Source organism: Schistocerca piceifrons, chromosome 1 (genome assembly GCF_021461385.2).
Source record: "Schistocerca piceifrons isolate TAMUIC-IGC-003096 chromosome 1, iqSchPice1.1, whole genome shotgun sequence".
NCBI classification, from domain to species: Eukaryota; Metazoa; Arthropoda; class Insecta; order Orthoptera; family Acrididae; genus Schistocerca; species Schistocerca piceifrons.
This window is the reverse complement of record NC_060138.1, coordinates 396,198,571-396,226,373: the sequence shown is the minus strand read 5'-3', so window position 1 is coordinate 396,226,373 and position 27,803 is coordinate 396,198,571. Positions and strand designations below refer to the sequence as shown.

At 52.3% G+C, this 27,803-nt stretch overlaps 5 pseudogenes; all 5 read right to left on the bottom strand.

Moving 5' to 3' along the window:
* Window positions 1–773: 773 nt before the first annotated feature.
* Window positions 774–986, bottom strand: LOC124719669 (annotated as a pseudogene).
* Window positions 987–4,258: 3,272 nt separating this feature from the next.
* Window positions 4,259–4,471, bottom strand: LOC124719661 (annotated as a pseudogene).
* Window positions 4,472–7,746: 3,275 nt separating this feature from the next.
* LOC124719137 lies at window positions 7,747–7,959 on the bottom strand (annotated as a pseudogene).
* A 15,792-nt stretch (window positions 7,960–23,751) lies between these two features.
* On the bottom strand, window positions 23,752–23,964 carry LOC124721243 (annotated as a pseudogene).
* A 3,270-nt stretch (window positions 23,965–27,234) lies between these two features.
* Window positions 27,235–27,447, bottom strand: LOC124719654 (annotated as a pseudogene).
* Window positions 27,448–27,803: the final 356 nt, after the last annotated feature.

Sequence of the window (27,803 nt, the reverse complement as noted above, 5' to 3'; positions counted from 1 at the left end):
ATGGCACAATCGAAGGGCGGTATCCTTGCGGAGTACCGCCAGAGATGAAAAACCGCAGTGTCAGGGCCTAAATGCTTGCAGCGTGTGCGTTCCACATGAGGGAGTGACATACGGTGGTGCGGGCTGATATGGCAACAGGCGACCGTCGAAAACATCGCAAAAGCAAGTGCCGGAAGGAACGACAATATACGAGAGCACTCGTCAACAGCCCAGTACTACCCTCCATGTCGAGGAGTAAACTGCGACTCCTATTTGAACGCCGCTAGCTGCCAGGGCAGTGGAGAAGCCGTGAGGCCGCCCCACAGCAGCGTCAGGCCGGTGCGAGCTATACTGGCGCGAGCTACACCTAGCCGAGTGCTTACGTCGTCCACCACCTACTGCATATGTGTGTGTGCGTGTGTACACACGTATTCTGCGTGCGTGCGGCGGCGACGACGACGACGTTCGCGAGGAGCTAAGGTTATAACTCCAAACAATTTAATTAAAATTATCTGTGACCAGACCATAAGAGACGCTAACGAGGCATCCGAAGGCACTGTCCTGTGCCCCCATAAATTACCAGCCTAGCGTAATGCGGCTGCAAGTGCGGTCCGGCTAACCGCAAAAAAAAAAAAAAAAAAATTACTTAAGATAATCTTAAATTAATTAAAAGAAATCGTGGTGTGTAAGCAACTAACTACTGGGCACATCAACAACTACGACAAGTTTTGCTACCAGCGGAATATCTGATCACTGCAGAATGTTAACCCATTTCAGGCTGTGTTTTAATTAATTTTAGGTGGGCCGATCCCGGCGGTACTGCAATGCCGGGCCAACCCGCTACAGAGGTGGAGCAAGCCCCTAGCACTCCGTCAGAAGCCAAAAATGAGTTTAATATTCTGGTCGTGTGATGCAGGACGTATCAGATATTAAGCTGATAAGAACAGATACTACACTTTTTTTCCCTCCTACCTCCCCTATAGCCCTACCTTTTCCTCTCCAAAAATGCCGCCATCCTCTAGTGTCGACGCAGCACGTAAAGCAGGGTGTTGTTAGTAGCAAGACTTATTGCCATAAACCGAAAGTAAAAGCGGAGGCATACTCTGCTATGCCTCAGGGGGCGACGACACACTACTCAGAAACACACCTCCCTCTGCAGGTGTGAGGCAAGTGATGATTTTAAAAACTAAATAGAAAGAAATAAATAAAGACAGAAATGAAGGCAAAATAAAAAAAAATCAGCGACGCAGCACACTCAAACGAACTGGCGAGATAATCCCATCGCCCATAGAATTAACAAAGTAATAATCCTCTAAGATAGATTATGCGTTTTCCAATTTTCCAATAATTTTTCATACAAGGTTCACACAATTCGCATGTTACCAATTTCCATATTATCAGTATCACAGAACAGTCTACTCTAGTAATGCCCAGAAGGCCAATATCAAATCTGGGGTATGGGTAAGTCAAGGGTAGTTTGAAAGTCGGAGTGACAAAGATCCAGGGGTACACTCAGGCAATTCTTATATGAGGTGCCTTAGTTAGCCCGGAACACCTTTTGATAACCATGAACCATTGCAACTTTAAGAAATCTTGCAAAAGTAATGGTATATTTCCGGTCAGATTCCGCCAGGCGATGCTGGCTCCAAAGGTAGTCCATGAAAGAGACAGCATCTGCGAGGCAAAGGTCATAGATCGTGAAAATGGTTTGGCCCAAGAGACACACCATTGCGTTACGTCGTGTTCGGGGGTTGGTCTGAATACCAGGGTTAAGGAACCAGTCGACTGACACATAGTCCAGTGTAGTCCCACCGATCAGCGTTAATAGCACACGTGCAACGTCCCACACTTCTGTGACGTGAGGGCATAGGAGACGATGCTCTCTGGTGTCTACGTCACCACATTGGCCGCAAGCAGCCGAGGGCCATAGGAGGATGGCCGCCAGGCGATGATTAGTGGGTATTAAATTGTTTACAACGCGATACCATAGCGCTGAAACTTCTGTGGGAAGGGCTAGGTGGTTGATATTAGCCCAAGCGTGGTGCCAGATGACCGACGGTCGTCTGTCCTCCAATTTGTGTGGTGTGAGCTGGCCTCGAAGCGCCTAGTAAAGGCGCTTCGATGTGCGTGCCTCGTCGGTGGCCACTGCTAGGATGTAACTTTGATTGAGGTGATAGTCCTTGACTGTCGTCATCCGGAATGGAATATGTGTCAAGCATACTGGTGCACGCGCCGATTGTAGGCGATAACGGTCGAAAAGCACCGCTGTTGTCCCACCTGGGTCAATCTCACGCAAAGTGGCGATACGGTGAATCAGGATTGCCGCACATTTGTGGGGAAAGTCAATGAGTCCAAGGCGACTATCGACTTTTGCAGTGTACAAGTCTGTGCATCAACTTTGAATAGTGCACGCCGCCACAATAGGCAATATACTGTTTGTGAGATGGCTCTGCTGGTTTGTTTCGGTAGCGTAAGGAGTTGTGCTACATACCATGCCCGTGATAGGATGTAAGTATTAATCAGTTGGATTCGTTGATGGAGGTCGAGTCGTTGATCAGTGTGACTCACGCAAAGTCCTCTGATGCGCGTGAGAATCCGCCTGCACGTGAGTGTTAACATGCGCTGTGGACAGGCAGTCACCTCAAGACCCAAGATACGTTGTTCCCCTACAATCCGGTAGCATGCGCGTTCGATGGTCAATGATCGTGGTCCTAGTGGGATTAGCACCATTTTGTTGGATTTTAACATGGCACCGGATGCTCGTTCATAAACGTGGAGGACTCGGCGAACCGAATCGATGTCCCTGGCGTTTGCTACAAACACACCTACACCATCCGCCTACGCCACACTGCGGAAGGTGACGCCTGGGAAAGGAACACCATCGACCATCCGTCCGATGTCACGCAGCATGGGGTACAGCGCCAAAGCGATAAAATACACTGACAAGGGACACCCTTGTCGAACTGATCGTCTGATGGGAATTGGTCGTGATCTGCAACCGTTCACAATGATTGTGGAATTTGCTCCATCCAAGAAGTGCCGGATGACTCTTATGAAGTGCTCCCCGAAACCCATGCGCTACATAACGGCCAGCAGGTAGGATGGGAGACCCTATCGGAGGCACCGGCGAAATCTAGGGATCAATTGCAGCCGGGGTTCGAGCGTCGGCGGTGGGTGAGTAAGACAGTATCACGGTATATAGAAGCAGCGGTGAAGGTGGTTCGATTCGAAACGCCACATGATTGAGTGGGACAAAGTACCTTATTCATTCCCTGTTTAAGACGTGAAGCCACACTTCGTGCCACCAACTTATAATCAGTGTTAAGAACGGTGATGGGACGTACGTCTTTAGCCCATCAGTGACCTGTGACCTTTGGATTAAAGCCAATACGTACAGCTAGAAAATCGGCGGGTAGCTCGCAACCAGCAAAAATCTCCTCGCACATTTTGCAGAAGCGGTCTCCTAACAGGCCGGAAAACCTAGCACTTCGATTAGTGCTGGAATGGCACAATCGAAGGGCGGTATCCTTGCGGAGTACCGCCAGAGATGAAAAACCGCAGTGTCAGGGCCTAAATGCTTGCAGCGTGTGCGTTCCACATGAGGGAGTGACATACGGTGGTGCGGGCTGATATGGCAACAGGCGACCGTCGAAAACATCGCAAAAGCAAGTGCCGGAAGGAACGACAATATACGAGAGCACTCGTCAACAGCCCAGTACTACCCTCCATGTCGAGGAGTGAACTGCGACTCCTATTTGAACGCCGCTAGCTGCCAGGGCAGTGGAGAAGCCGTGAGGCCGCCCCACAGCAGCGTCAGGCCGGTGCGAGCTATACTGGCGCGAGCTACACCTAGCCGAGTGCTTACGTCGTCCACCACCTACTGCATATGTGTGTGTGCGTGTGTACACACGTATTCTGCGTGCGTGCGGCGGCGACGACGACGACGTTCGCGAGGAGCTAAGGTTATAACTCCAAACAATTTAATTAAAATTATCTGTGACCAGACCATAAGAGACGCTAACGAGGCATCCGAAGGCACTGTCCTGTGCCCCCATAAATTACCAGCCTAGCGTAATGCGGCTGCAAGTGCGGTCCGGCTAACCGCAAAAAAAAAAAAAAAAAAAAAATTACTTAAGATAATCTTAAGTTAATTAAAAGAAATCGTGGTGTGTAAGCAACTAACTACTAGGCACATCAACAACTACGACAAGTTTTGCTACCAGCGGAATATCTGATCACTGCAGAATGTTAACCCATTTCAGGCTGTGTTTTAATTAATTTTAGGTGGGCCGATCCCGGCGGTACTGCAATGCCGGGCCAACCCGCTACAGAGGTGGAGCAAGCCCCTAGCACTCCGTCAGAAGCCAAAAATGAGTTTAATATTCTGGTCGTGTGATGCAGGACGTATCAGATATTAAGCTGATAAGAACAGATACTACACTTTTTTTCCCTCCTACCTCCCCTATAGCCCTACCTTTTCCTCTCCAAAAATGCCGCCATCCTCTAGTGTCGACGCAGCACGTAAAGCAGGGTGTTGTTAGTAGCAAGACTTATTGCCATAAACCGAAAATAAAAGCGGAGGCATACTCTGCTATGCCTCAGGGGGCGACGACACACTACTCAGAAACACACCTCCCTCTGCAGGTGTGAGGCAAGTGATGATTTTAAAAACTAAATAGAAAGAAATAAATAAAGACAGAAATGAAGGCAAAATAAAAAAAAAAACAGCGACGCAGCACACTCAAACGAACTGGCGAGATAATCCCATCGCCCATAGAATTAACAAAGTAATAATCCTCTAAGATAGATTATGCGTTTTCCAATTTTCCAATAATTTTTCATACAAGGTTCACACAATTCGCATGTTACCAATTTCCATATTATCAGTATCACAGAACAGTCTACTCTAGTGATGCCCAGAAGGCCAATATCAAATCTGGGGTATGGGTAAGTCAAGGGTAGTTTGAAAGTCGGAGTGACAAAGATCCAGGGGTACACTCAGGCAATTCTTATATGAGGTGCCTTAGTTAGCCCGGAACACCTTTTGATAACCATGAACCATTGCAACTTTAAGAAATCTTGCAAAAGTAATGGTATATTTCCGGTCAGATTCCGCCAGGCGATGCTGGCTCCAAAGGTAGTCCATGAAAGAGACAGCATCTGCGAGGCAAAGGTCATAGATCGTGAAAATGGTTTGACCCAAGAGACACACCATTGCGTTACGTCGTGTTCGGGGGTTGGTCTGAATACCAGGGTTAAGGAACCAGTCGACTGACACATAGTCCAGTGTAGTCCCACCGATCAGCGTTAATAGCACACGTGCAAGGTCCCACACTTCTGTGACGTGAGGGCATAGGAGACGATGCTCTCTGGTGTCTACGTCACCACATTGGCCGCAAGCAGCCGAGGGCCATAGGAGGATGGCCGCCAGGCGATGATTAGTGGGTATTAAATTGTTTACAACGCGATACCATAGCGCTGAAACTTCTGTGGGAAGGGCTAGGTGGTTGATATTAGCCCAAGCGTGGTGCCAGATGACCGACGGTCGTCTGTCCTCCAATTTGTGTGGTGTGAGCTGGCCTCGAAGCGCCTAGTAAAGGCGCTTCGATGTGCGTGCCTCGTCGGTGGCCACTGCTAGGATGTAACTTTGATTGAGGTGATAGTCCTTGACTGTCGTCATCCGGAATGGAATATGTGTCAAGCATACTGGTGCACGCGCCGATTGTAGGCGATAACGGTCGAAAAGCACCGCTGTTGTCCCACCTGGGTCAATCTCACGCAAAGTGGCGATACGGTGAATCAGGATTGCCGCACATTTGTGGGGAAAGTCAATGAGTCCAAGGCGACTATCGACTTTTGGCAGTGTACAAGTCTGTGCATCAACTTTGAATAGTGCACGCCGCCACAATAGGCAATATACTGTTTGTGAGATGGCTCTGCTGGTTTGTTTCGGTAGCGTAAGGAGTTGTGCTACATACCATGCCCGTGATAGGATGTAAGTATTAATCAGTTGGATTCGTTGATGGAGGTCGAGTCGTTGATCAGTGTGACTCACGCAAAGTCCTCTGATGCGCGTGAGAATCCGCCTGCACGTGAGTGTTAACATGCGCTGTGGACAGGCCGTCACCTCAAGACCCAAGATACGTTGTTCCCCTACAATCCGGTAGCATGGGCGTTCGATGGTCAATGATCGTGGTCCTAGTGGGATTAGCACCATTTTGTTGGATTTTAACATGGCACCGGATGCTCGTTCATAAACGTGGAGGACTCGGCGAACCGAATCGATGTCCCTGGCGTTTGCTACAAACACACCTACACCATCCGCCTACGCCACACTGCGGAAGGTGACGCCTGGGAAAGGAACACCATCGACCATCCGTCCGATGTCACGCAGCATGGGGTACAGCGCCAAAGCGATAAAATACACTGACAAGGGACACCCTTGTCGAACTGATCGTCTGATGGGAATTGGTCGTGATCTGCAACCGTTCACAATGATTGTGGAATTTGCTCCATCCAAGAAGTGCCGGATGACTCTTATGAAGTGCTCCCCGAAACCCATGCGCTACATAACGGCCAGCAGGTAGGATGGGAGACCCTATCGGAGGCACCGGCGAAATCTAGGGATCAATTGCAGCCGGGGTTCGAGCGTCGGCGGTGGGTGAGTAAGACAGCATCACGGTATATAGAAGCAGCGGTGAAGGTGGTTCGATTCGAAACGCCACATGATTGAGTGGGACAAAGTACCTTATTCATTCCCTGTTTAAGACGTGAAGCCACACTTCGTGCCACCAACTTATAATCAGTGTTAAGAACGGTGATGGGACGTACGTCTTTAGCCCATCAGTGACCTGTGACCTTTGGATTAAAGCCAATACGTACAGCTAGAAAATCGGCGGGTAGCTCGCAACCAGCAAAAATCTCCTCGCACATTTTGCAGAAGCGGTCTCCTAACAGGCCGGAAAACCTAGCACTTCGATTAGTGCTGGAATGGCACAATCGAAGGGCGGTATCCTTGCGGAGTACCGCCAGAGATGAAAAACCGCAGTGTCAGGGCCTAAATGCTTGCAGCGTGTGCGTTCCACATGAGGGAGTGACATACGGTGGTGCGGGCTGATATGGCAACAGGCGACCGTCGAAAACATCGCAAAAGCAAGTGCCGGAAGGAACGACAATATACGAGAGCACTCGTCAACAGCCCAGTACTACCCTCCATGTCGAGGAGTAAACTGCGACTCCTATTTGAACGCCGCTAGCTGCCAGGGCAGTGGAGAAGCCGTGAGGCCGCCCCACAGCAGCGTCAGGCCGGTGCGAGCTATACTGGCGCGAGCTACACCTAGCCGAGTGCTTACGTCGTCCACCACCTACTGCATATGTGTGTGTGCGTGTGTACACACGTATTCTGCGTGCGTGCGGCGGCGAAGACGACGACGTTCGCGAGGAGCTAAGGTTATAACTCCAAACAATTTAATTAAAATTATCTGTGACCAGACCATAAGAGACGCTAACGAGGCATCCGAAGGCACTGTCCTGTGCCCCCATAAATTACCAGCCTAGCGTAATGCGGCTGCAAGTGCGGTCCGGCTAACCGCAAAAAAAAAAAAAAAAAAAAAAATTACTTAAGATAATCTTAAATTAATTAAAAGAAATCGTGGTGTGTAAGCAACTAACTACTGGGCACATCAACAACTACGACAAGTTTTGCTACCAGCGGAATATCTGATCACTGCAGAATGTTAACCCATTTCAGGCTGTGTTTTAATTAATTTTAGGTGGGCCGATCCCGGCGGTACTGCAATGCCGGGCCAACCCGCGACAGAGGTGGAGCAAGCCCCTAGCACTCCGTCAGAAGCCAAAAATGAGTTTAATATTCTGGTCGTGTGATGCAGGACGTATCAGATATTAAGCTGATAAGAACAGATACTACACTTTTTTTCCCTCCTACCTCCCCTATAGCCCTACCTTTTCCTCTCCAAAAATGCCGCCATCCTCTAGTGTCGACGCAGCACGTAAAGCAGGGTGTTGTTAGTAGCAAGACTTATTGCCATAAACCGAAAATAAAAGCGGAGGCATACTCTGCTGTGCCTCAGGGGGCGACGACACACTACTCAGAAACACACCTCCCTCTGCAGGTGTGAGGCAAGTGATGATTTTAAAAACTAAATAGAAAGAAATAAATAAAGACAGAAATGAAGGCAAAATAAAAAAAAAACAGCGACGCAGCACACTCAAACGAACTGGCGAGATAATCCCATCGCCCATAGAATTAACAAAGTAATAATCCTCTAAGATAGATTATGCGTTTTCCAATTTTCCAATAATTTTTCATACAAGGTTCACACAATTCGCATGTTACCAATTTCCATATTATCAGTATCACAGAACAGTCTACTCTAGTGATGCCCAGAAGGCCAATATCAAATCTGGGGTATGGGTAAGTCAAGGGTAGTTTGAAAGTCCGAGTGACAAAGATCCAGGGGTACACTCAGGCAATTCTTATATGAGGTGCCTTAGTTAGCCCGGAACACCTTTTGATAACCATGAACCATTGCAACTTTAAGAAATCTTGCAAAAGTAATGGTATATTTCCGGTCAGATTCCGCCAGGCGATGCTGGCTCCAAAGGTAGTCCATGAAAGAGACAGCATCTGCGAGGCAAAGGTCATAGATCGTGAAAATGGTTTGGCCCAAGAGACACACCATTGCGTTACGTCGTGTTCGGGGGTTGGTCTGAATACCAGGGTTAAGGAACCAGTCGACTGACACATAGTCCAGTGTAGTCCCACCGATCAGCGTTAATAGCACACGTGCAAGGTCCCACACTTCTGTGACGTGAGGGCATAGGAGACGATGCTCTCTGGTGTCTACGTCACCACATTGGCCGCAAGCAGCCGAGGGCCATAGGAGGATGGCCGCCAGGCGATGATTAGTGGGTATTAAATTGTTTACAACGCGATACCATAGCGCTGAAACTTCTGTGGGAAGGGCTAGGTGGTTGATATTAGCCCAAGCGTGGTGCCAGATGACCGACGGTCGTCTGTCCTCCAATTTGTGTGGTGTGAGCTGGCCTCGAAGCGCCTAGTAAAGGCGCTTCGATGTGCGTGCCTTGTCGGTGGCCACTGCTAGGATGTAACTTTGATTGAGGTGATAGTCCTTGACTGTCGTCATCCGGAATGGAATATGTGTCAAGCATACTGGTGCACGCGCCGATTGTAGGCGATAACGGTCGAAAAGCACCGCTGTTGTCCCACCTGGGTCAATCTCACGCAAAGTGGCGATACGGTGAATCAGGATTGCCGCACATTTGTGGGGAAAGTCAATGAGTCCAAGGCGACTATCGACTTTTGGCAGTGTACAAGTCTGTGCATCAACTTTGAATAGTGCACGCCGCCACAATAGGCAATATACTGTTTGTGAGATGGCTCTGCTGGTTTGTTTCGGTAGCGTAAGGAGTTGTGCTACATACCATGCCCGTGGTTGGTTGGTTGGTTGGGTTAAAGATTAAAGGGACCAAACTACAAAGGTCATCGGTCCCTTGTTTCATAAAAACACAGAGCACAGGGGAACTATCCACCAGTCAAGCGAAGCACTAAAAGAAAAACTCCAGGGGAAGATAAGCCCCATGGGCCATTGTAAGACAACATGGAAAACAGAGCACAGCAACAAAAACAACATAGAGAACAAAGGCAGATTGGAAGTAAAACTGCACAGCAGAGAACTGTGGCTGGCTGATCACGAAAATAATAGGATGAGCCAGCCACTCTGCAACACGTTAAAACCTCCGGCCTAAAAGTTTAGGGCGGAGTCGAATCACAACACAAAACTAAGTAAAAGAGAGAGCTCAAAAGAGGGTGATGTTAAAAAAAAATTTAAATGGACCTATAAAAGCCGCTTGCGCGAATAAAACTTAAAACCTGATCTGCCATAGAGACATTGTCACCTAAGAGAGATGATAAAGCACCCTGGAGATTAAAAGTTCGCCTGAGGGCGGTTAAAAGAGGACAGTCCAACAATATATGGGCCACCGTCATAAGCACACCACAGCGACAATGAGGGGGGTCCTCTCGACGCAGCAGATGACCATGCGTCAGCCAAGAGTGACCAATGCGGAGCCTACAGAGAACCACAGAGTCCCTCCGAGAGGCCCGCATGGAGGAACCCCACACAGTCGTTGTCTCCTTTACACGCCGCAGCTTGTTGGGCACAGACAGGGTGCGCCATTCGTCGGCCCACATCCCAAAGACCCGACGGCGTAACACCGATCGGAGATCAGTGGCCGGGAGGCCGATCTCCAACGGCAGTTTGCGGGTGGCTTCTTTAGCTAACTTGTCGGCGTGTTCGTTGCCCGCTATCCCAACGTGTCCCGGGGTCCATATGAACACCACTGAACGGCCACGTTGTGCAAGAGCATGAACGGACTCCTGGATGGCAACAACAATGGGATGGCGTGGGTAGCACTGGTCAAGAGCCTGGAGACTACTGAGAGAGTCACTGCAAATGACAAAAGACTCGCCAGTGCTGGTACGAACACGCTCAAGGGCACGAAAAATAGCTGTTAGCTCTGCAGTGTAAACACTGCAGCCGTCCGGCAAGGAGCGTTGGTCGACATAGTCCGCATGAACATAAGCGTACCCCACACGGCCATCAACCATCGAGCCATCGGTATAGATAACCTCCGAGTCACGGGATTCGTCGAGGAGAGCAAGAAATTGGCGGCGCAAGACTGCAGGAGGAACTGAATCCTTTTGCCATTGGGAGAGGTCCAGCTGAAGCTGCGGCCGACGGATACACCAAGGTGGTGTATGTGGGCGGACCTGAAAAGCAGATGGAAGAGGCAAAGACTCGAGTTCACTAAGCAGGGACTGAACACGGATCCCAATTGCATGGCCTGATCGCGGCCGCCGGCGTGGAAGATGGACTGCCGCATCGGTGAAAAGGAGACGGTAGTTAGGGTGACGGGGAGAACAACGGACGTGGGCAGCATAGTTGGCTAAGAGTTGTTGACGCCGAATGTAGAGCGGAGGAACCCCTGCCTCAGCAAGTAGGCTATTAACAGGACTGGTGCGGAATGCTCCTGTCGCCTGTCGAACCCCACAGTGGTGAATGGGGTCCAGCAGTTGCAACGCTGAGTGCGACGCTGAGCCATACGCCACACTCCCATAATCCAGTCGGGACAGCACAAGGGCTTTGTAGAGCTGCAGCAGCGTGTTACGGTCGGCACCCCAAGTTGTGTTGCTGAGGCAGCGGAGGGCATTCAGATGCTGCCAGCACTGACGCTTGAGCTCACGAATATGTGGAAGCCAAGTGGTGGTGGTGGTGGTTGTTGGTATGTTTAAGGGGGACTAAACAGCGAAGGTCATCAGTCCCCCATTCCAAAATCAAACGAGCCGAAAAGCTAAGGAGCAGATAAAAACCAAAGGGGGGGGAGACATCCCCCCAGGCGCTAAAAGAACACAAATGCAGCAACAAACACTAAAGACAAGAACAGGACAGAGGAACACCAGACAGAAAGAAACAGAAGAAAGGAAGAGGGCCGGAGACTGGTTGACTGACCACGAGATCAAAAAAGGGAAAGAGTCAACCATCTCACGGCCTACCAGAACAGCAACAGACACGAGGACAAAAGACACAGAAAGGGAAAGGCGCAGGACCTCCCTAAATCGAACCATAAAAAGGACTACCACGGATAAAATTTAAAACGTCATCAGCCATGGAGGCATCGTCAGATAAAACCAAAGCCAAAGTGCCCGGGAGATTAAAAGATTGCCGGAGTGTGCGCAGTCGAGGACACTCCAGCAAAATGTGGCCGACCGTCAGCCGGGACCCACACTGACACAAGGGGGGATCCTCCTGACGCAAGAGATGGCCGTGCGTCAGGTACGTATGGCCGATGCGCAGCCGACACAGGACTACCGAGTCCCTGCGAGAAGCCCGCAGGGAGGAACGCCACACATCGGTCGTCTCCTTGACAGCCCGCAGTTTATTCGGGGCTGTCATGCCACGCCACTCAGCAGCCCACATCCCAAGTACCTTACGGCGCAACACCAGCTGCTGGTCGCGAGCCGTAAGGCCGATCTCCAAAACTGGGGCGTCTATCGCCCCTTTGGCCAGCCTGTCTACACGTTCGTTCCCTGGGATGCCAACATGACCGGGCGTCCAAACCAGGACCACTGAACCACCAGAATGGGCAATGGCGGAAACAGCCTCCTGAATGGAGGACACCAGAGGAGAGGAGGGATAGCAGCGGTCGATGGCCTGAAGGCTGCTCAGGGAGTCACTGCAGATGACAACGGACCTACCTGAGCAGAAACGCATGTGCTCAAGAGCGCGCAAGATGGCCACCAGCTCTGCAGTAAAAATACTGCAGCCAGCCGGCAAGCAGCGTTGCTCAACATGGTCAGAGTGAGCAAAGGCGTAGGCAGTGCGACCATCAACCAGGGAACCATCAGTGTAGACAGTCTCACAGTCCGAAAATGAGGCGAGGAGAGCAAGAAAACGGCGACGGAGGGCCACAGGCGGAACCGAGTCCTTGGGTCCCTGTGCCAAGTCCAGACGGACGGACGGCCGGGACAAACACCAGGGAGGCGTAGGTGTATGGACCCGGAAGGGAGGCAGAAGAGGGAATGACCCCAGTTCTGACAGCAGGGACTGGACACGGACAGCTATGGAAAGCCCAGACCTAGGGCGCCGTTCGGGCAGATGGAGGACCATAGCAGGGAAAAGCAGGCGACGATTGGGATGATCTGGCGAGCAATGAACGTGGACAGCATAGTCGACAAGCAGACGATGGCGGCGAATCCGCAGTGGGGGAACCCCGGCCTCCACCAGTAGACTATCCACGGGGCTGGTGCGAAAAGCGCCAGTGGCAAGCCTAACCCCACAGTGGTGTATGGGGTCTAACAACTTCAACACTGAGGGGGACGCAGACCCATAGGCCAGGCTCCCATAATCAAGCCGGGACTGCACAAGGGCTCTGTACAACCGCAGCAGCGTGCGGCGATCTGCACCCCAAGACGTGTGGCTAAGGCAGCGGAGGGCGTTGAGGTGCCGCCAGCATTTTTGCTTCAGCTGAGTAACATGAGGAACCCATGTGAGCCGGGCATCAAACACGAGTCCCAAGAAGCGGCAAGTGTCCACCACGTCAAGCAGGTGGCCGTCGAGGTAAAGTGCAGGATGAGGGTGGACCGTCCGACGCCTGCAGAAGTGCATTACTCGAGTCTTGGCAGCAGAGAACTGAAAGCCATGAGTCAGTGCCCATGATGCTGCCTTGCGAACGGCGACTTGCAGCCTGCGTTCGGCGACTCCCGTAGTCGTGGAGCTAAATGAGATGCAGAAGTCGTCGGCATACAAAGAAGGAGACACCGACGACCCCACTGCTGCTGTCAGACCATTAATGGCCACTAAAAATAAGGAGACGCTCAACACCGAGCCCTGCGGGACCCCATTTTCCTGTATATAAGAGGAACTAGAGGTGGCACCGACTTGCACCCGGAAAGAGCGGCGCAATAAAAAGTTTTGAAGAAAAGCCGGGAGCCGACCACGAAGACCCCACCCATGCAACGTGGCGAGGATGTGATGCCTCCATGTGGTGTCATACGCCTTCCGCAGATCGAAAAATACAGCAACAAGATGCTGACGTCGGGCAAAAGCCGTACGGACAGCAGATTCCAGCCGCACCAAATTGTCCACTGCAGACCGGCCCCGACGGAAGCCACCCTGGGATGGAGCGAGGAGACCGCGCGACTCTAGGACCCAACACAAACGCCGCCCCACCATACGTTCGAGCAATTTGCACAAAACGTTGGTGAGGGTAATGGGACGATAGCTGTCCACCGCCAGTGGGTCCGCACCGGGTTTCAAGATGGGGACAATAACGCCCTCCCGCCATTGCGACGGGAACACGCCTTCGCTCCAAATGCGATTAAATATCGCGAGAATGTGTCTCTGGCAGTCCCTGGAGAGATGCCTCAGCATCTGCGCGTGGATGCAGTCTGGGCCTGGTGCTGTATCAGGGCAATCGGCGAGGGCGGCGAGGAATTCCCTCTCGCTGAAAGGTGCATTGTATGTTTCAGAACGACGCGTGTGGAATGAGAACTGCGTCCGCTCGGCTCGCTCCTTTAGAGAGCGAAAGGCGGGGGGATAGGATGCAGTCGCAGAGCTCTGAGCAAAGTGCGCGGCTAGCCGTTCAGCAATGGCGGCAGCGTCCGTGCAGACAGCGCCGTCCAACGAGAGCCCAGGGACACCCATAGGGGTCTGGGAGCCATAAATCCGCCGGATCCGGGACCACACGTGCGAGGACGAGACACGGGAGCCCAGGGAGGAGACGTACCTCTCCCAGCACTCCTGCTTACGCCGTGCAATAAGACGACGGGCGAAGGCACGGAGCCTCTTAAAGGCGATGAGGATCTCCAGAGACGGGTGCCGCCTATGACGCTGGAGAGCCCGCCTACGGTCGCGAATAGCCTCAGCAATCTCCGGCGACCACCAGGGGACAGCCTTCCGCCGAGGGAGGCCAGAGGAACGGGGGATAGCAGCCTCGGCCGCCGAAATGATGGACGTGGTGAAAACACGGACCACCTCGTCAATGTCACCCTGTGGGGGAGACGCAATGGTTACAGCGGAAGTAAAAGCTGGCCAGTCAGCCCTGTGGAGAGCCCAGCGGGGCAAGCGCCCAGAAGAATGACACTGTGGCAGTGACAAACAGATGGGAAAATGGTCACTGCCACACAGGTCAGGATGCACCCTCCAGTGGAGGGATGGGACAAGTCCAGGGCTGCAAATAGAGAGATCGATGGCCGAGAACGAGCCATGGGCCACACTGAAATGCGTGGGAGCACCAGTGTTCAAGAGGCTAAGGTCGAGCTGAGCCAACACATGCTCCACGGCCCGACCGTGATCATCGGAGACAGTCCCACCCCATAGAGGATTGTGGGCGTTGAAATCGCCCAGAAGCAGCAATGGTGGCGGCAGTTGAGCCAGCAGCGCAGCCAAGACATGGCGGGGGAGTTCCCCATCCGGAGGAATGTAAACAGAGCAAACAGTAATAGCCGGCGAGAGCTCAACCCTGGCAGCAACTGCCTCTAAAGGCGTCTGAAGGGGTACTGGCGAGCTACAGACAGAGTGGTGAACAAAGAGGCAAACCCCACCTGACGCTCGTTGACAGGCAGCACGGTTCTTATAGTATCCCCGATAACCGCGAAGGGCGGGGGTCCGCAGTGCAGGAAACCAAGTTTCCTGCAGAGCAATGCAGAGAACAGGGGAATCACTCAGAAGCATCCGGAGCTCTGGCAGGTGGCGGAAATAACCGCCGCAGTTCCATTGGAGAATGGAAGCAGGAAGGGACTGGGAGGGCGTGAATGCGACTAAGAGGCAGACAGCGCTTCAGAGCCAACCGCCGCCACTGGGGGAGAGTCAGCGGAGTCCATAGGAGAGGCCCCCAAGGGTTCCGTGAGGGCGAGATCCGCGGCAGAGGCGAGGATCTCCACCTCATCCCCGGAGCCAGGACTATGTACAGCAGGCGGTGCTGAAACCGCCGGAACGTCCTTCTTCTTGGACACATTCCGTTCCTTCTTCTCGCGTCTGCCCTTAGGGTGAGAGGGCTGGGAGAGCTTCTCTGAAGGAGCGTCAGAGGCTGACGACGACGCAGAAGCCCTACGACCAGCAGGTGGCGGAACCTTCAGCCACTGGCTGACATCTGGCTGGGAAGGAGAAGAAACGGAGGAAGGGAGAGCCCCGAGGGACCCCTTCCGTGAGAGAGGAACCGGCGGAGGCAACGCCGCCGGAGAAGGAGGGGGAGGAAGCGAGCCTCCCGGTTGTGGAGCAGATGTCACTCCCGAAGTAAGCTTGGGGGGAGCGACAGAAGAGGGTTTGCCCCCAACTGCTAAGGGGGCAAGAGAGGAAGGCTTGCCCCCAGGCACGAGGGGGGCAGACAGGGATACATGGCCCCGAGGGCCCACTGAAGGCGGCACAGATGAAGCGACAACCGTCGCTCGTGCGGGCGACGATAACGTGGCTGCAGCATAAGATGTTCGAAGGGAAGCAGGATACAACCTGTCATATTTCTGTTTAGCCTCTCGATAAGTAAGCCGGTCCAGGGTCTTAAATTCCATGATCTTCCGCTCCTTATGAAGAACGGGGCAATCCGGCGAGCATGGAGAGTGGTGCTCCCCACAGTTGACACATACAGGCGGGGGCGCACATGGAGAATCGGGATGAGACGGGCGTCCGCAATCTCGACATGTAGCGCTGGATGGGCAACGGGAGGACACATGCCCAAACTTCCAGCACTGGAAGCACCGCATCGGGGGAGGGACGTATGGCTTCACGTCGCAACGGTAAACCATTACCTTGACCTTCTCGGGCAAGACATCACCCTCGAAGGCCAAGATAAAGGCACCGGTAGCCACCCTGTTTGTCTTGGGTCCTCGATGGACACGACGGACAAAATGCACACCACGTCGTTCCAAGTCGGCTCTCAGCTCGTCATCGGATTGCAACAAGAGGTCACGATGGTAAATAATCCCCTGGACCATATTTAAGCTACTGTGGGGAGTGACGGTAACAGGGACGTCACCCAGCTTATCACACAAGAGCAACGCTCGTGACTGGGCTGGGGAGGACGTCTTGAGGAGGATGGACCCATTCCTCATTTTTGACAACCCCGCCACTTCCCCAAACTTATCCTCCAGGTGTTCCACAAAAAACATAGGCTTCGTCGGAAGAAAGGAGTCACCATCAGTCCTGCTGCAGACAAGGTATTGTGGCACGTAAGGCTCCCGCTTGGCACTAGATCGGCGTCCCTCCCATGGCGCAGCCAACGAGGGGAACGTCTGAGGGTCATACTGCGCAGCATCGAAGTCGACTCTACCTCGCTTAGAGACGCTGGTGGCCGTGCGACCACCAGCTTGATGTGATTTATTGCGCTTCATTGCGCCACATCCGCCCAGATGCCACCTACTCCGAACGAGGGCTCTCCCCAAGGGCGCCACCCAGCCAAAGCAACGGGTACCTGGCCGATATCCCGTTGCCCGGAGTCCCCGTGCCCCAGACAAGATGGGCACATACTCCTTGGCATGCATGGGGAGGAAACAGCTCAGGCATCTGTAGTGCGATCCCTGCGTGGTCAGGGGGCTACCACCAAGAGGGTACATGACGACCCCACCACAACGGACTGGCTACCGTGCTGGATTTTAGGTGTTTAAAGGGTCCACAGTTGTCGTAGGCGCTAAGAAGAAGAGTGCGCACAAGGCGAGAAGGAGACCACCCAGAAGATGTTGGGCGTAGTCCCCCCCACACGACAATAGGTAACATGCAAGATGGTGGAGCATGATGGACCAATACAAAAACACCACGTAAGGTGTCCTTCCCCAAATGGCACGCACTGACGACGGAAATTTGGAAGAAAAAAGGAGGTCAAACCCAAGAGGGGACCATCACAGAAGGCCGAAACGTTTGAGACTCCTTTTAGTCGCCTCTTACGACAGGCAGGAATACCGCGGGCCTATTCTTACCCCCGAACCCGCAGGGGGTTGGAAGCCAAGTAAGCCGGGCATCGAACAGCAATCCCAGAAAACGGTAAGTGTCAACAACCCTGAGCTTAGCATCCTGAAGATAAAGCTCAGGGTGGGGATGGACAGTGCGACGCCGACAAAAGTGCATAACACAAGTCTTCGCAGGAGAAAACTGAAACCCATGGGCTAGGGCCCACGCCTGTGCCTTGCGTATGGCTCCCTGCAACCGACGTTCTGCAACGCCAATGGTGGAGGAGCTGAAAAAGATGCAGAAATCGTCAGCATATAACGTGGGCGAGACAGAGGACCCTACTGCTGCTGCAAGGCCATTAATGGCCACAAGGAAAAGGGGCACGCTCAATACAGAGCCCTGTGGAACGCCGTTCTCCTGGATATGAAGGGAACTATGGGATGTGCCAATTAAAACGCGGAATGTCCGAACAGATAAAAAATTCTGAATAAAAATGGGGAGAGAGCCCCGGAGACCCCACCCGTGCAACGTGGCGAGAATATGGTGGCGCTACGTCGTGTCATATGCTCTGGAGAGGTCAAAAAAGACGGAGACGAGGTGTTGGCGCCTGGAAAAAGCAGTGCGGATTGCAGACTCAAGGAGGACCAAAGTATCGGCGGTGGAACGGCCCTGACGGAAGCCGCTCTGGCATGGAGCCAGGAGACCCCGAGACTCGAGCAGCCAACACAGCCGTCGACTCACCATGCGTTCCAGCAGCTTGCACAGAGTATTGGTTAAGCTAATGGGCCGATAACTATCCACAGTAAGCGGGTCCTTACCAGGCTTCAGCACTGGAATGATGGTACTTTCTCGCCACTGCGACGGAAAGACACCATCACCCCATAGGCGGTTGAAGATGGCAAGAACACATCGCTGACAGTCCGGGGACAGGTGTTTTAGCATCTGATTGTGGACGCCATCTGGCCCAGAGGCTGTATCGGGGCACTGTGCCAGAGCGCTCTGGAGTTCCCACAAACTAAATGGGGCGTTATACGCCTCAGGGTGGCGAGAAGCGAAAGAAAGCCGTTTGCCTTCCTCCCGGCGTTTGAGCGCGCGAAACGCAGGCGGGTAATTCCCCGACGCAGAGGCCCGGACATAGTGCTGAGCGAAATGCTCTGCGATTGCATCGGCATCGGTGGATACTGCCCCGTTGATGGTAAGCCCTGGGACACCTGTAGAGTACTGCAATCCAAAGATGCGCCGAATCTTCAGCCACACCTGGGAGGGGGAAGTACGGGAACCAATCTTGGAAACGTACCTCTCCCAACACTCCTGTTTCCGCCGTTTGATAAGCCTCCGTACCTGAGCACGGAGACGTTTGAATAAAATGAGGTTCTCCAAAGACGGGTGCCGCTTATGTCGCTGAAGAGCCCGCCGACGTTCTTTAATGGCGGCAGCGACCTCTGGAGACCACCAAGGCACCGACTTACGCCGGGGGCACCCGAACGAACGAGGAATGGTACGTTCCGCAGCGGAAACAATCGCTGCAGTCAGTGTCTCAACCGCCACATCGATGGTACCATGGGGGAGAGAGTCAACAGTGGCAGCAGAGCAGAACGTGTCCCAGTTCGCCTTGCTAAATGCCCATCTAGGCGAGCGCGCAAAGGAGTGACGCTGTGGTAGTGAAAGGAAGATCGGAAAATGGTCACTACCACACAAGTCCTCATGGACTCTCCAGTGGACCGATGGTACAAGCCCTGGGCTGCACAACGACAGATCGATGGCCGAGAACGTGTCATGCGCCACACTGAAATGTGTGGCGGCGCCAGAGTTTAAGAGGCAGAGGTCGAGTTGGGAGATGAGATTCTCGACCTCCCTGCCTCGGCCAGTAACCTTCGTTCCACCCCACAGGGGATTGTGGGCGTTAAAATCCCCCAGGAGAAGGAAAGGCGTGGGGAGTTGGGCGACAAGCGCAGCCATTTCGGTCAGGGAGACTGTACCACCTGGAGGGAGATAAACACTGCAGACGGTTATGTCCTGGGTAGTCCTTACACGGACAGCCACAGCTTCCAATGATGTTTGAAGGGGCACAGGAGCACTATATACAGAGGTAAGGACATACACGCAGGCTCCACCTGACACACAATTGTAAGTGCTACGGTTGCAGTAATAGCCCCTGTATCCACGAAGAACAGGGGTCCGCATTGCCGGGAACCAGGTTTCTTGGAGGGCAATGCAGAAAGCAGGTGTCAGGCTTAGGAGCTGTCGTAGCTCAGGGAGATGGCTAAAATAACCGCCACAATTCCACTGGAGGATTGTACAAAGCATGTCCGGTAGGGGCATGCAGGCACTGAAAAGGCAAATTACTTGGCAGGGTCACATGCTGCCACCGACTGAGCGACGGACGTCACTACGGCCATCGTTTCTGAGGAGACGGCGAGATCCAGGTCATCAGGGGACGCAAAGAGCTCGACCTCGTCCTCAGAGGCTGAGCTGACAGGGAGCGTTGGTGCGGGAACCACTGGGTCCTTATTCTTCTTGGAGAGCTTCCTTTTCTCTCTCTTGTCTTTGGGAGGAGGGTTGTCATGCTGGGAGGGCTTTCCTGACGCATCATCAGGAACAGAGGAAGAGCGTGAAGCCCTTCGACCAGCAGCTGGTGGCTTCTTCAGCCACTGGCTAGTGTCTTGTGAGACACTGGGGAAGTCCTTGGAAGGGACGCCCCCAAGGGATCCCTTCCGAACAAGTGAGGCCGGAGGAGGCTGTTGCGTCCCCGGCTGAGCAGCCGGAGGGAGCTGTCGCTTCCCCGGCTGAGGAGCCGGAGAGGGCTGTCGCCGCTCCGGCTGAGAGGTGGGGACCAACGTCCCCGGTTGCTTGGGGCGCACCGCTCCCAAACTCGGTGTTTTGGGAGCAGTGGAAGAGAGAGCGGCCTGTCCCAGCGGTGGGGCAGACGTTACCTGATTTCTCTGTGGGCCAACAGAGAAGGGAGTCTGTGCAGGAGCTGGTGGCGGCAGTGTGACAGTAGCATAACTCCTCAACATAGGTGTGGGGTTGAGCCGTTCTAATTTCTTCTTTGCCTCTTGGTAACTTAAACGGTCCAAGGTCTTAATTTCTTGTATCTTCCGCTCTCGTTGATAGACTGCACAGTCTGGTGAGCAGGGAGAATGATGCTCCCCACAGTTAACGCAGGTGGGAGGCGGAGCACATGGAGCATTAGGATGTGGAGGTCGTCCACAATCACGACACGTGGGGCTGGAAGTGCACCTGGAGGACATGTGTCCGAATTTCCAGCACTGGAAGCATCGCATAGGGGGCGGGACATAGGGCTTGACATCGCACCGGTATATCATGACCTTGACTTTCTCAGGCAAGCAGTCGCCCTCAAAGGCCAGGATGAAAGCACCGGTAGCGACCCTATTATCCTTCGGCCCCCGAAAGACACGACGGACAAAGTGTACACCTCGTCGTGCCAGGTTCTCACGTAGCTCGTCATCAGACTGTAGCAGAAGATCTTTATGAAAAATAATCCCCTGGACCAAATTTAAGGACTTATGGGGAGTGACAGTGACGGGGATGTCACCGAGCTTCTCACAGGCGAGTAATGCCTGGGACTGCGCAGATGAAGCTGCTTGTATCAAAATGGCCCCGCTCCTCATTTTGGAAAGAGATGCCACTTCCCCAAACTTATCTTCGAGATTGTGCACGAAGAAAAGAGGCTTAGTCCCCAAAAACGAATCCCCATCAGTTCTGCTGCATACAAGGTATCGTGGCGAATACGGCTCCTGTCTGTCTGCAGCCCTACGTTCCTCCCATGGTGTGGCTAGGGAAGGGAACGACTTCGGGTTATATGTCACAGCGTTAAATTCCACCTTACCACGCTTAGAGACATTGGCGGTCGGACGACCACCAGATTGAGATTTCACCCGCTTCATTGCGGGGCATCCGCCCCGATGCCACCCACTCCGACCAGGGGCTCTCCCCACGGGCGCCACCCAGCCACAGCAAAGGCCACCTGGCAGGATGGCCGTTGCCGGGAGTCCCGATGCCCCAGAGAGACGAGCATCTACTCCTTGGCTTACGTGGGGAGGTGTCAGCTCAGGCATCGGCAGTACGATCCCTGTGTTGTCAGGGGGCTACAACCTAGAGGGTACATGACGACCCCACCACAACGGGCTGGCTACCGTGCTGGATTTTGGGTGCCATGGGTAGTCCATAGTGATCGTAGGTGCTGGTGGTGACGCACTAAGGGCGGTACTTACACAATACATCAGGTGTCTATGCCCAAAATGAGGGATGGAGGGTGCAGGTACGACGCAAAGACGATCAAGAGTGCCAAGGTCGTAGGGCACAGAGGACTGATGGTGCACCACGTAAGGTGTCCTTCCCCAAAAGGCTCGTACTTCTGTGGAATTTGGAAAAATGGAGGTCAAACCCTAATGGGGACCATCACATTAAGGCCAAAACGTTTGAGACTCCTTTTAGTCGCCTCTTACGACAGGCAGGAATACCGCGGGCCTATTCTTACCCCCGAACCCGCAGGGGGACCATGCCCGTGATAGGATGTAAGTATTAATCAGTTGGATTCGTTGATGGAGGTCGAGTCGTTGATCAGTGTGACTCACGCAAAGTCCTCTGATGCGCGTGAGAATCCGCCTGCACGTGAGTGTTAACATGCGCTGTGGACAGGCAGTCACCTCAAGACCCAAGATACGTTGTTCCCCTACAATCCGGTAGCATGCGCGTTCGATGGTCAATGATCGTGGTCCTAGTGGGATTAGCACCATTTTGTTGGATTTTAACATGGCACCGGATGCTCGTTCATAAACGTGGAGGACTCGGCGAACCGAATCGATGTCCCTGGCGTTTGCTACAAACACACCTACACCATCCGCCTACGCCACACTGCGGAAAGGAACACCATCGACCATCCGTCCGATGTCACGCAGCATGGGGTACAGCGCCAAAGCGATAAAATACACTGACAAGGGACACCCTTGTCGAACTGATCGTCTGATGGGAATTGGTCGTGATCTGCAACCGTTCACAATGATTGTGGAATTTGCTCCATCCAAGAAGTGCCGGATGACTCTTATGAAGTGCTCCCCGAAACCCATCCGCTACATAACGGCCAGCAGGTAGGATGGGAGACCCTATCGGAGGCACCGGCGAAATCTAGGGATCAATTGCAGCCGGGGTTCGAGCGTCGGCGGTGGGTGAGTAAGACAGCATCACGGTATGTAGAAGCAGCGGTGAAGGTGGTTCGATTCGAAACGCCACATGATTGAGTGGGACAAAGTACCTTATTCATTCCCTGTTTAAGACGTGAAGCCACACTTCGTGCCACCAACTTATAATCAGTGTTAAGAACGGTGATGGGACGTACGTCTTTAGCCCATCAGTGACCTGTGACCTTTGGATTAAAGCCAATACGTACAGCTAGAAAATCGGCGGGTAGCTCGCAACCAGCAAAAATCTCCTCGCACATTTTGCAGAAGCGGTCTCCTAACAGGCCGGAAAACCTAGCACTTCGATTAGTGCTGGAATGGCACAATCGAAGGGCGGTATCCTTGCGGAGTACCGCCAGAGATGAAAAACCGCAGTGTCAGGGCCTAAATGCTTGCAGCGTGTGCGTTCCACATGAGGGAGTGACATACGGTGGTGCGGGCTGATATGGCAACAGGCGACCGTCGAAAACATCGCAAAAGCAAGTGCCGGAAGGAACGACAATATACGAGAGCACTCGTCAACAGCCCAGTACTACCCTCCATGTCGAGGAGTAAACTGCGACTCCTATTTGAACGCCGCTAGCTGCCAGGGCAGTGGAGAAGCCGTGAGGCCGCCCCACAGCAGCGTCAGGCCGGTGCGAGCTATACTGGCGCGAGCTACACCTAGCCGACTGCTTACGTCGTCCACCACCTACTGCATATGTGTGTGTGCGTGTGTACACACGTATTCTGCGTGCGTGCGGCGGCGACGACGACGACGTTCGCGAGGAGCTAAGGTTATAACTCCAAACAATTTAATTAAAATTATCTGTGACCAGACCATAAGAGACGCTAACGAGGCATCCGAAGGCACTGTCCTGTGCCCCCATAAATTACCAGCCTAGCGTAATGCGGCTGCAAGTGCGGTCCGGCTAACAGCAAAAAAAAAAAAAAAAAAAATTACTTAAGATAATCTTAAATTAATTAAAAGAAATCGTGGTGTGTAAGCAACTAACTACTGGGCACATCAACAACTACGACAAGTTTTGCTACCAGCGGAATATCTGATCACTGCAGAATGTTAACCCATTTCAGGCTGTGTTTTAATTAATTTTAGGTGGGCCGATCCCGGCGGTACTGCAATGCCGGGCCAACCCGCTACAGAGGTGGAGCAAGCCCCTAGCACTCCGTCAGAAGCCAAAAATGAGTTTAATATTCTGGTCGTGTGATGCAGGACGTATCAGATATTAAGCTGATAAGAACAGATACTATACTTTTTTTCCCTCCTACCTCCCCTATAGCCCTACCTTTTCCTCTCCAAAAATGCCGCCACCCTCTAGTGTCGACGCAGCACGTAAAGCAGGGTGTTGTTAGTAGCAAGCCTTATTGCCATAAACCGAAAATAAAAGCGGAGGCATACTCTGCTATGCCTCAGGGGGCGACGACACACTACTCAGAAACACACCTCCCTCTGCAGGTGTGAGGCAAGTGATGATTTTAAAAACTAAATAGAAAGAAATAAATAAAGACAGAAATGAAGGCAAAATAAAAAAAAAACAGCGACGCAGCACACTCAAACGAACTGGCGAGATAATCCCATCGCCCATAGAATTAACAAAGTAATAATCCTCTAAGATAGATTATGCGTTTTCCAATTTTCCAATAATTTTTCATACAAGGTTCACACAATTCGCATGTTACCAATTTCCATATTATCAGTATCACAGGACAGTCTACTCTAGTGATGCCCAGAAGGCCAATATCAAATCTGGGGTATGGGTAAGTCAAGGGTAGTTTGAAAGTCCGAGTGACAAAGATCCAGGGGTACACTCAGGCAATTCTTATACGAGGTGCCTTAGTTAGCCCGGAACACCTTTTGATAACCATGAACCATTGCAACTTTAAGAAATCTTGCAAAAGTAATGGTATATTTCCGGTCAGATTCCGCCAGGCGATGCTGGCTCCAAAGGTAGTCCATGAAAGAGACAGCATCTGCGAGGCAAAGGTCATAGATCGTGAAAATGGTTTGGCCCAAGAGACACACCATTGCGTTACGTCGTGTTCGGGGGTTGGTCTGAATACCAGGGTTAAGGAACCAGTCGACTGACACATAGTCCAGTGTAGTCCCACCGATCAGCGTTAATAGCACACGTGCAAGGTCCCACACTTCTGTGACGTGAGGGCATAGGAGACGATGCTCTCTGGTGTCTACGTCACCACATTGGCCGCAAGCAGCCGAGGGCCATAGGAGGATGGCCCCCAGGCGATGATTAGTGGGTATTAAATTGTTTACAACGCGATACCATAGCGCTGAAACTTCTGTGGGAAGGGCTAGGTGGTTGATATTAGCCCAAGCGTGGTGCCAGATGACCGACGGTCGTCTGTCCTCCAATTTGTGTGGTGTGAGCTGGCCTCGAAGCGCCTAGTAAAGGCGCTTCGATGTGCGTGCCTTGTCGGTGGCCACTGCTAGGATGTAACTTTGATTGAGGTGATAGTCCTTGACTGTCGTCATCCGGAATGGAATATGTGTCAAGCATACTGGTGCACGCGCCGATTGTAGGCGATAACGGTCGAAAAGCACCGCTGTTGTCCCACCTGGGTCAATCTCACGCAAAGTGGCGATACGGTGAATCAGGATTGCCGCACATTTGTGGGGAAAGTCAATGAGTCCAAGGCGACTATCGACTTTTGGCAGTGTACAAGTCTGTGCATCAACTTTGAATAGTGCACGCCGCCACAATAGGCAATATACTGTTTGTGAGATGGCTCTGCTGGTTTGTTTCGGTAGCGTAAGGAGTTGTGCTACATACCATGCCCGTGATAGGATGTAAGTATTAATCAGTTGGATTCGTTGATGGAGGTCGAGTCGTTGATCAGTGTGACTCACGCAAAGTCCTCTGATGCGCGTGAGAATCCGCCTGCACGTGAGTGTTAACATGCGCTGTGGACAGGCAGTCACCTCAAGACCCAAGATACGTTGTTCCCCTACAATCCGGTAGCATGGGCGTTCGATGGTCAATGATCGTGGTCCTAGTGGGATTAGCACCATTTTGTTGGATTTTAACATGGCACCGGATGCTCGTTCATAAACGTGGAGGACTCGGCGAACCGAATCGATGTCCCTGGCGTTTGCTACAAACACACCTACACCATCCGCCTACGCCACACTGAGGAAGGTGACGCCTGGGAAAGGAACACCATCGACCATCCGTCCGATGTCACGCAGCATGGGGTACAGCGCCAAAGCGATAAAATACACTGACAAGGGACACCCTTGTCGAACTGATCGTCTGATGGGAATTGGTCGTGATCTGCAACCGTTCACAATGATTGTGGAATTTGCTCCATCCAAGAAGTGCCGGATGACTCTTATGAAGTGCTCCCCGAAACCCATCCGCTACATAACGGCCAGCAGGTAGGATGGGAGACCCTATCGGAGGCACCGGCGAAATCTAGGGATCAATTGCAGCCGGGGTTCGAGCGTCGGCGGTGGGTGAGTAAGACAGCATCACGGTATGTAGAAGCAGCGGTGAAGGTGGTTCGATTCGAAACGCCACATGATTGAGTGGGACAAAGTACCTTATTCATTCCCTGTTTAAGACGTGAAGCCACACTTCGTGCCACCAACTTATAATCAGTGTTAAGAACGGTGGTGGGACGTACGTCTTTAGCCCATCAGTGACCTGTGACCTTTGGATTAAAGCCAATACGTACAGCTAGAAAATCGGCGGGTAGCTCGCAACCAGCAAAAATCTCCTCGCACATTTTGCAGAAGCGGTCTCCTAACAGGCCGGAAAACCTAGCACTTCGATTAGTGCTGGAATGGCACAATCGAAGGGCGGTATCCTTGCGGAGTACCGCCAGAGATGAAAAACCGCAGTGTCAGGGCCTAAATGCTTGCAGCGTGTGCGTTCCACATGAGGGAGTGACATACGGTGGTGCGGGCTGATATGGCAACAGGCGACCGTCGAAAACATCGCAAAAGCAAGTGCCGGAAGGAACGACAATATACGAGAGCACTCGTCAACAGCCCAGTACTACCCTCCATGTCGAGGAGTAAACTGCGACTCCTATTTGAACGCCGCTAGCTGCCAGGGCAGTGGAGAAGCCGTGAGGCCGCCCCACAGCAGCGTCAGGCCGGTGCGAGCTATACTGGCGCGAGCTACACCTAGCCGAGTGCTTACGTCGTCCACCACCTACTGCATATGTGTGTGTGCGTGTGTACACACGTATTCTGCGTGCGTGCGGCGGCGACGACGACGACGTTCGCGAGGAGCTAAGGTTATAACTCCAAACAATTTAATTAAAATTATCTGTGACCAGACCATAAGAGACGCTAACGAGGCATCCGAAGGCACTGTCCTGTGCTCCCATAAATTACCAGCCTAGCGTAATGCGGCTGCAAGTGCGGTCCGGCTAACCGCAAAAAAAAAAAAAAAAAAATTACTTAAGATAATCTTAAATTAATTAAAAGAAATCGTGGTGTGTAAGCAACTAACTACTGGGCACATCAACAACTACGACAAGTTTTGCTACCAGCGGAATATCTGATCACTGCAGAATGTTAACCCATTTCAGGCTGTGTTTTAATTAATTTTAGGTGGGCCGATCCCGGCGGTACTGCAATGCCGGGCCAACCCGCTACAGAGGTGGAGCAAGCCCCTAGCACTCCGTCAGAAGCCAAAAATGAGTTTAATATTCTGGTCGTGTGATGCAGGACGTATCAGATATTAAGCTGATAAGAACAGATACTACACTTTTTTTCCCTCCTACCTCCCCTATAGCCCTACCTTTTCCTCTCCAAAAATGCCGCCATCCTCTAGTGTCGACGCAGCACGTAAAGCAGGGTGTTGTTAGTAGCAAGACTTATTGCCATAAACCGAAAATAAAAGTGGAGGCATACTCTGCTATGCCTCAGGGGGCGACGACACACTACTCAGAAACACACCTCCCTCTGCAGGTGTGAGGCAAGTGATGATTTTAAAAACTAAATAGAAAGAAATAAATAAAGACAGAAATGAAGGCAAAATAAAAAAAAAAACAGCGACGCAGCACACTCAAACGAACTGGCGAGATAATCCCATCGCCCATAGAATTAACAAAGTAATAATCCTCTAAGATAGATTATGCGTTTTCCAATTTTCCAATAATTTTTCATACAAGG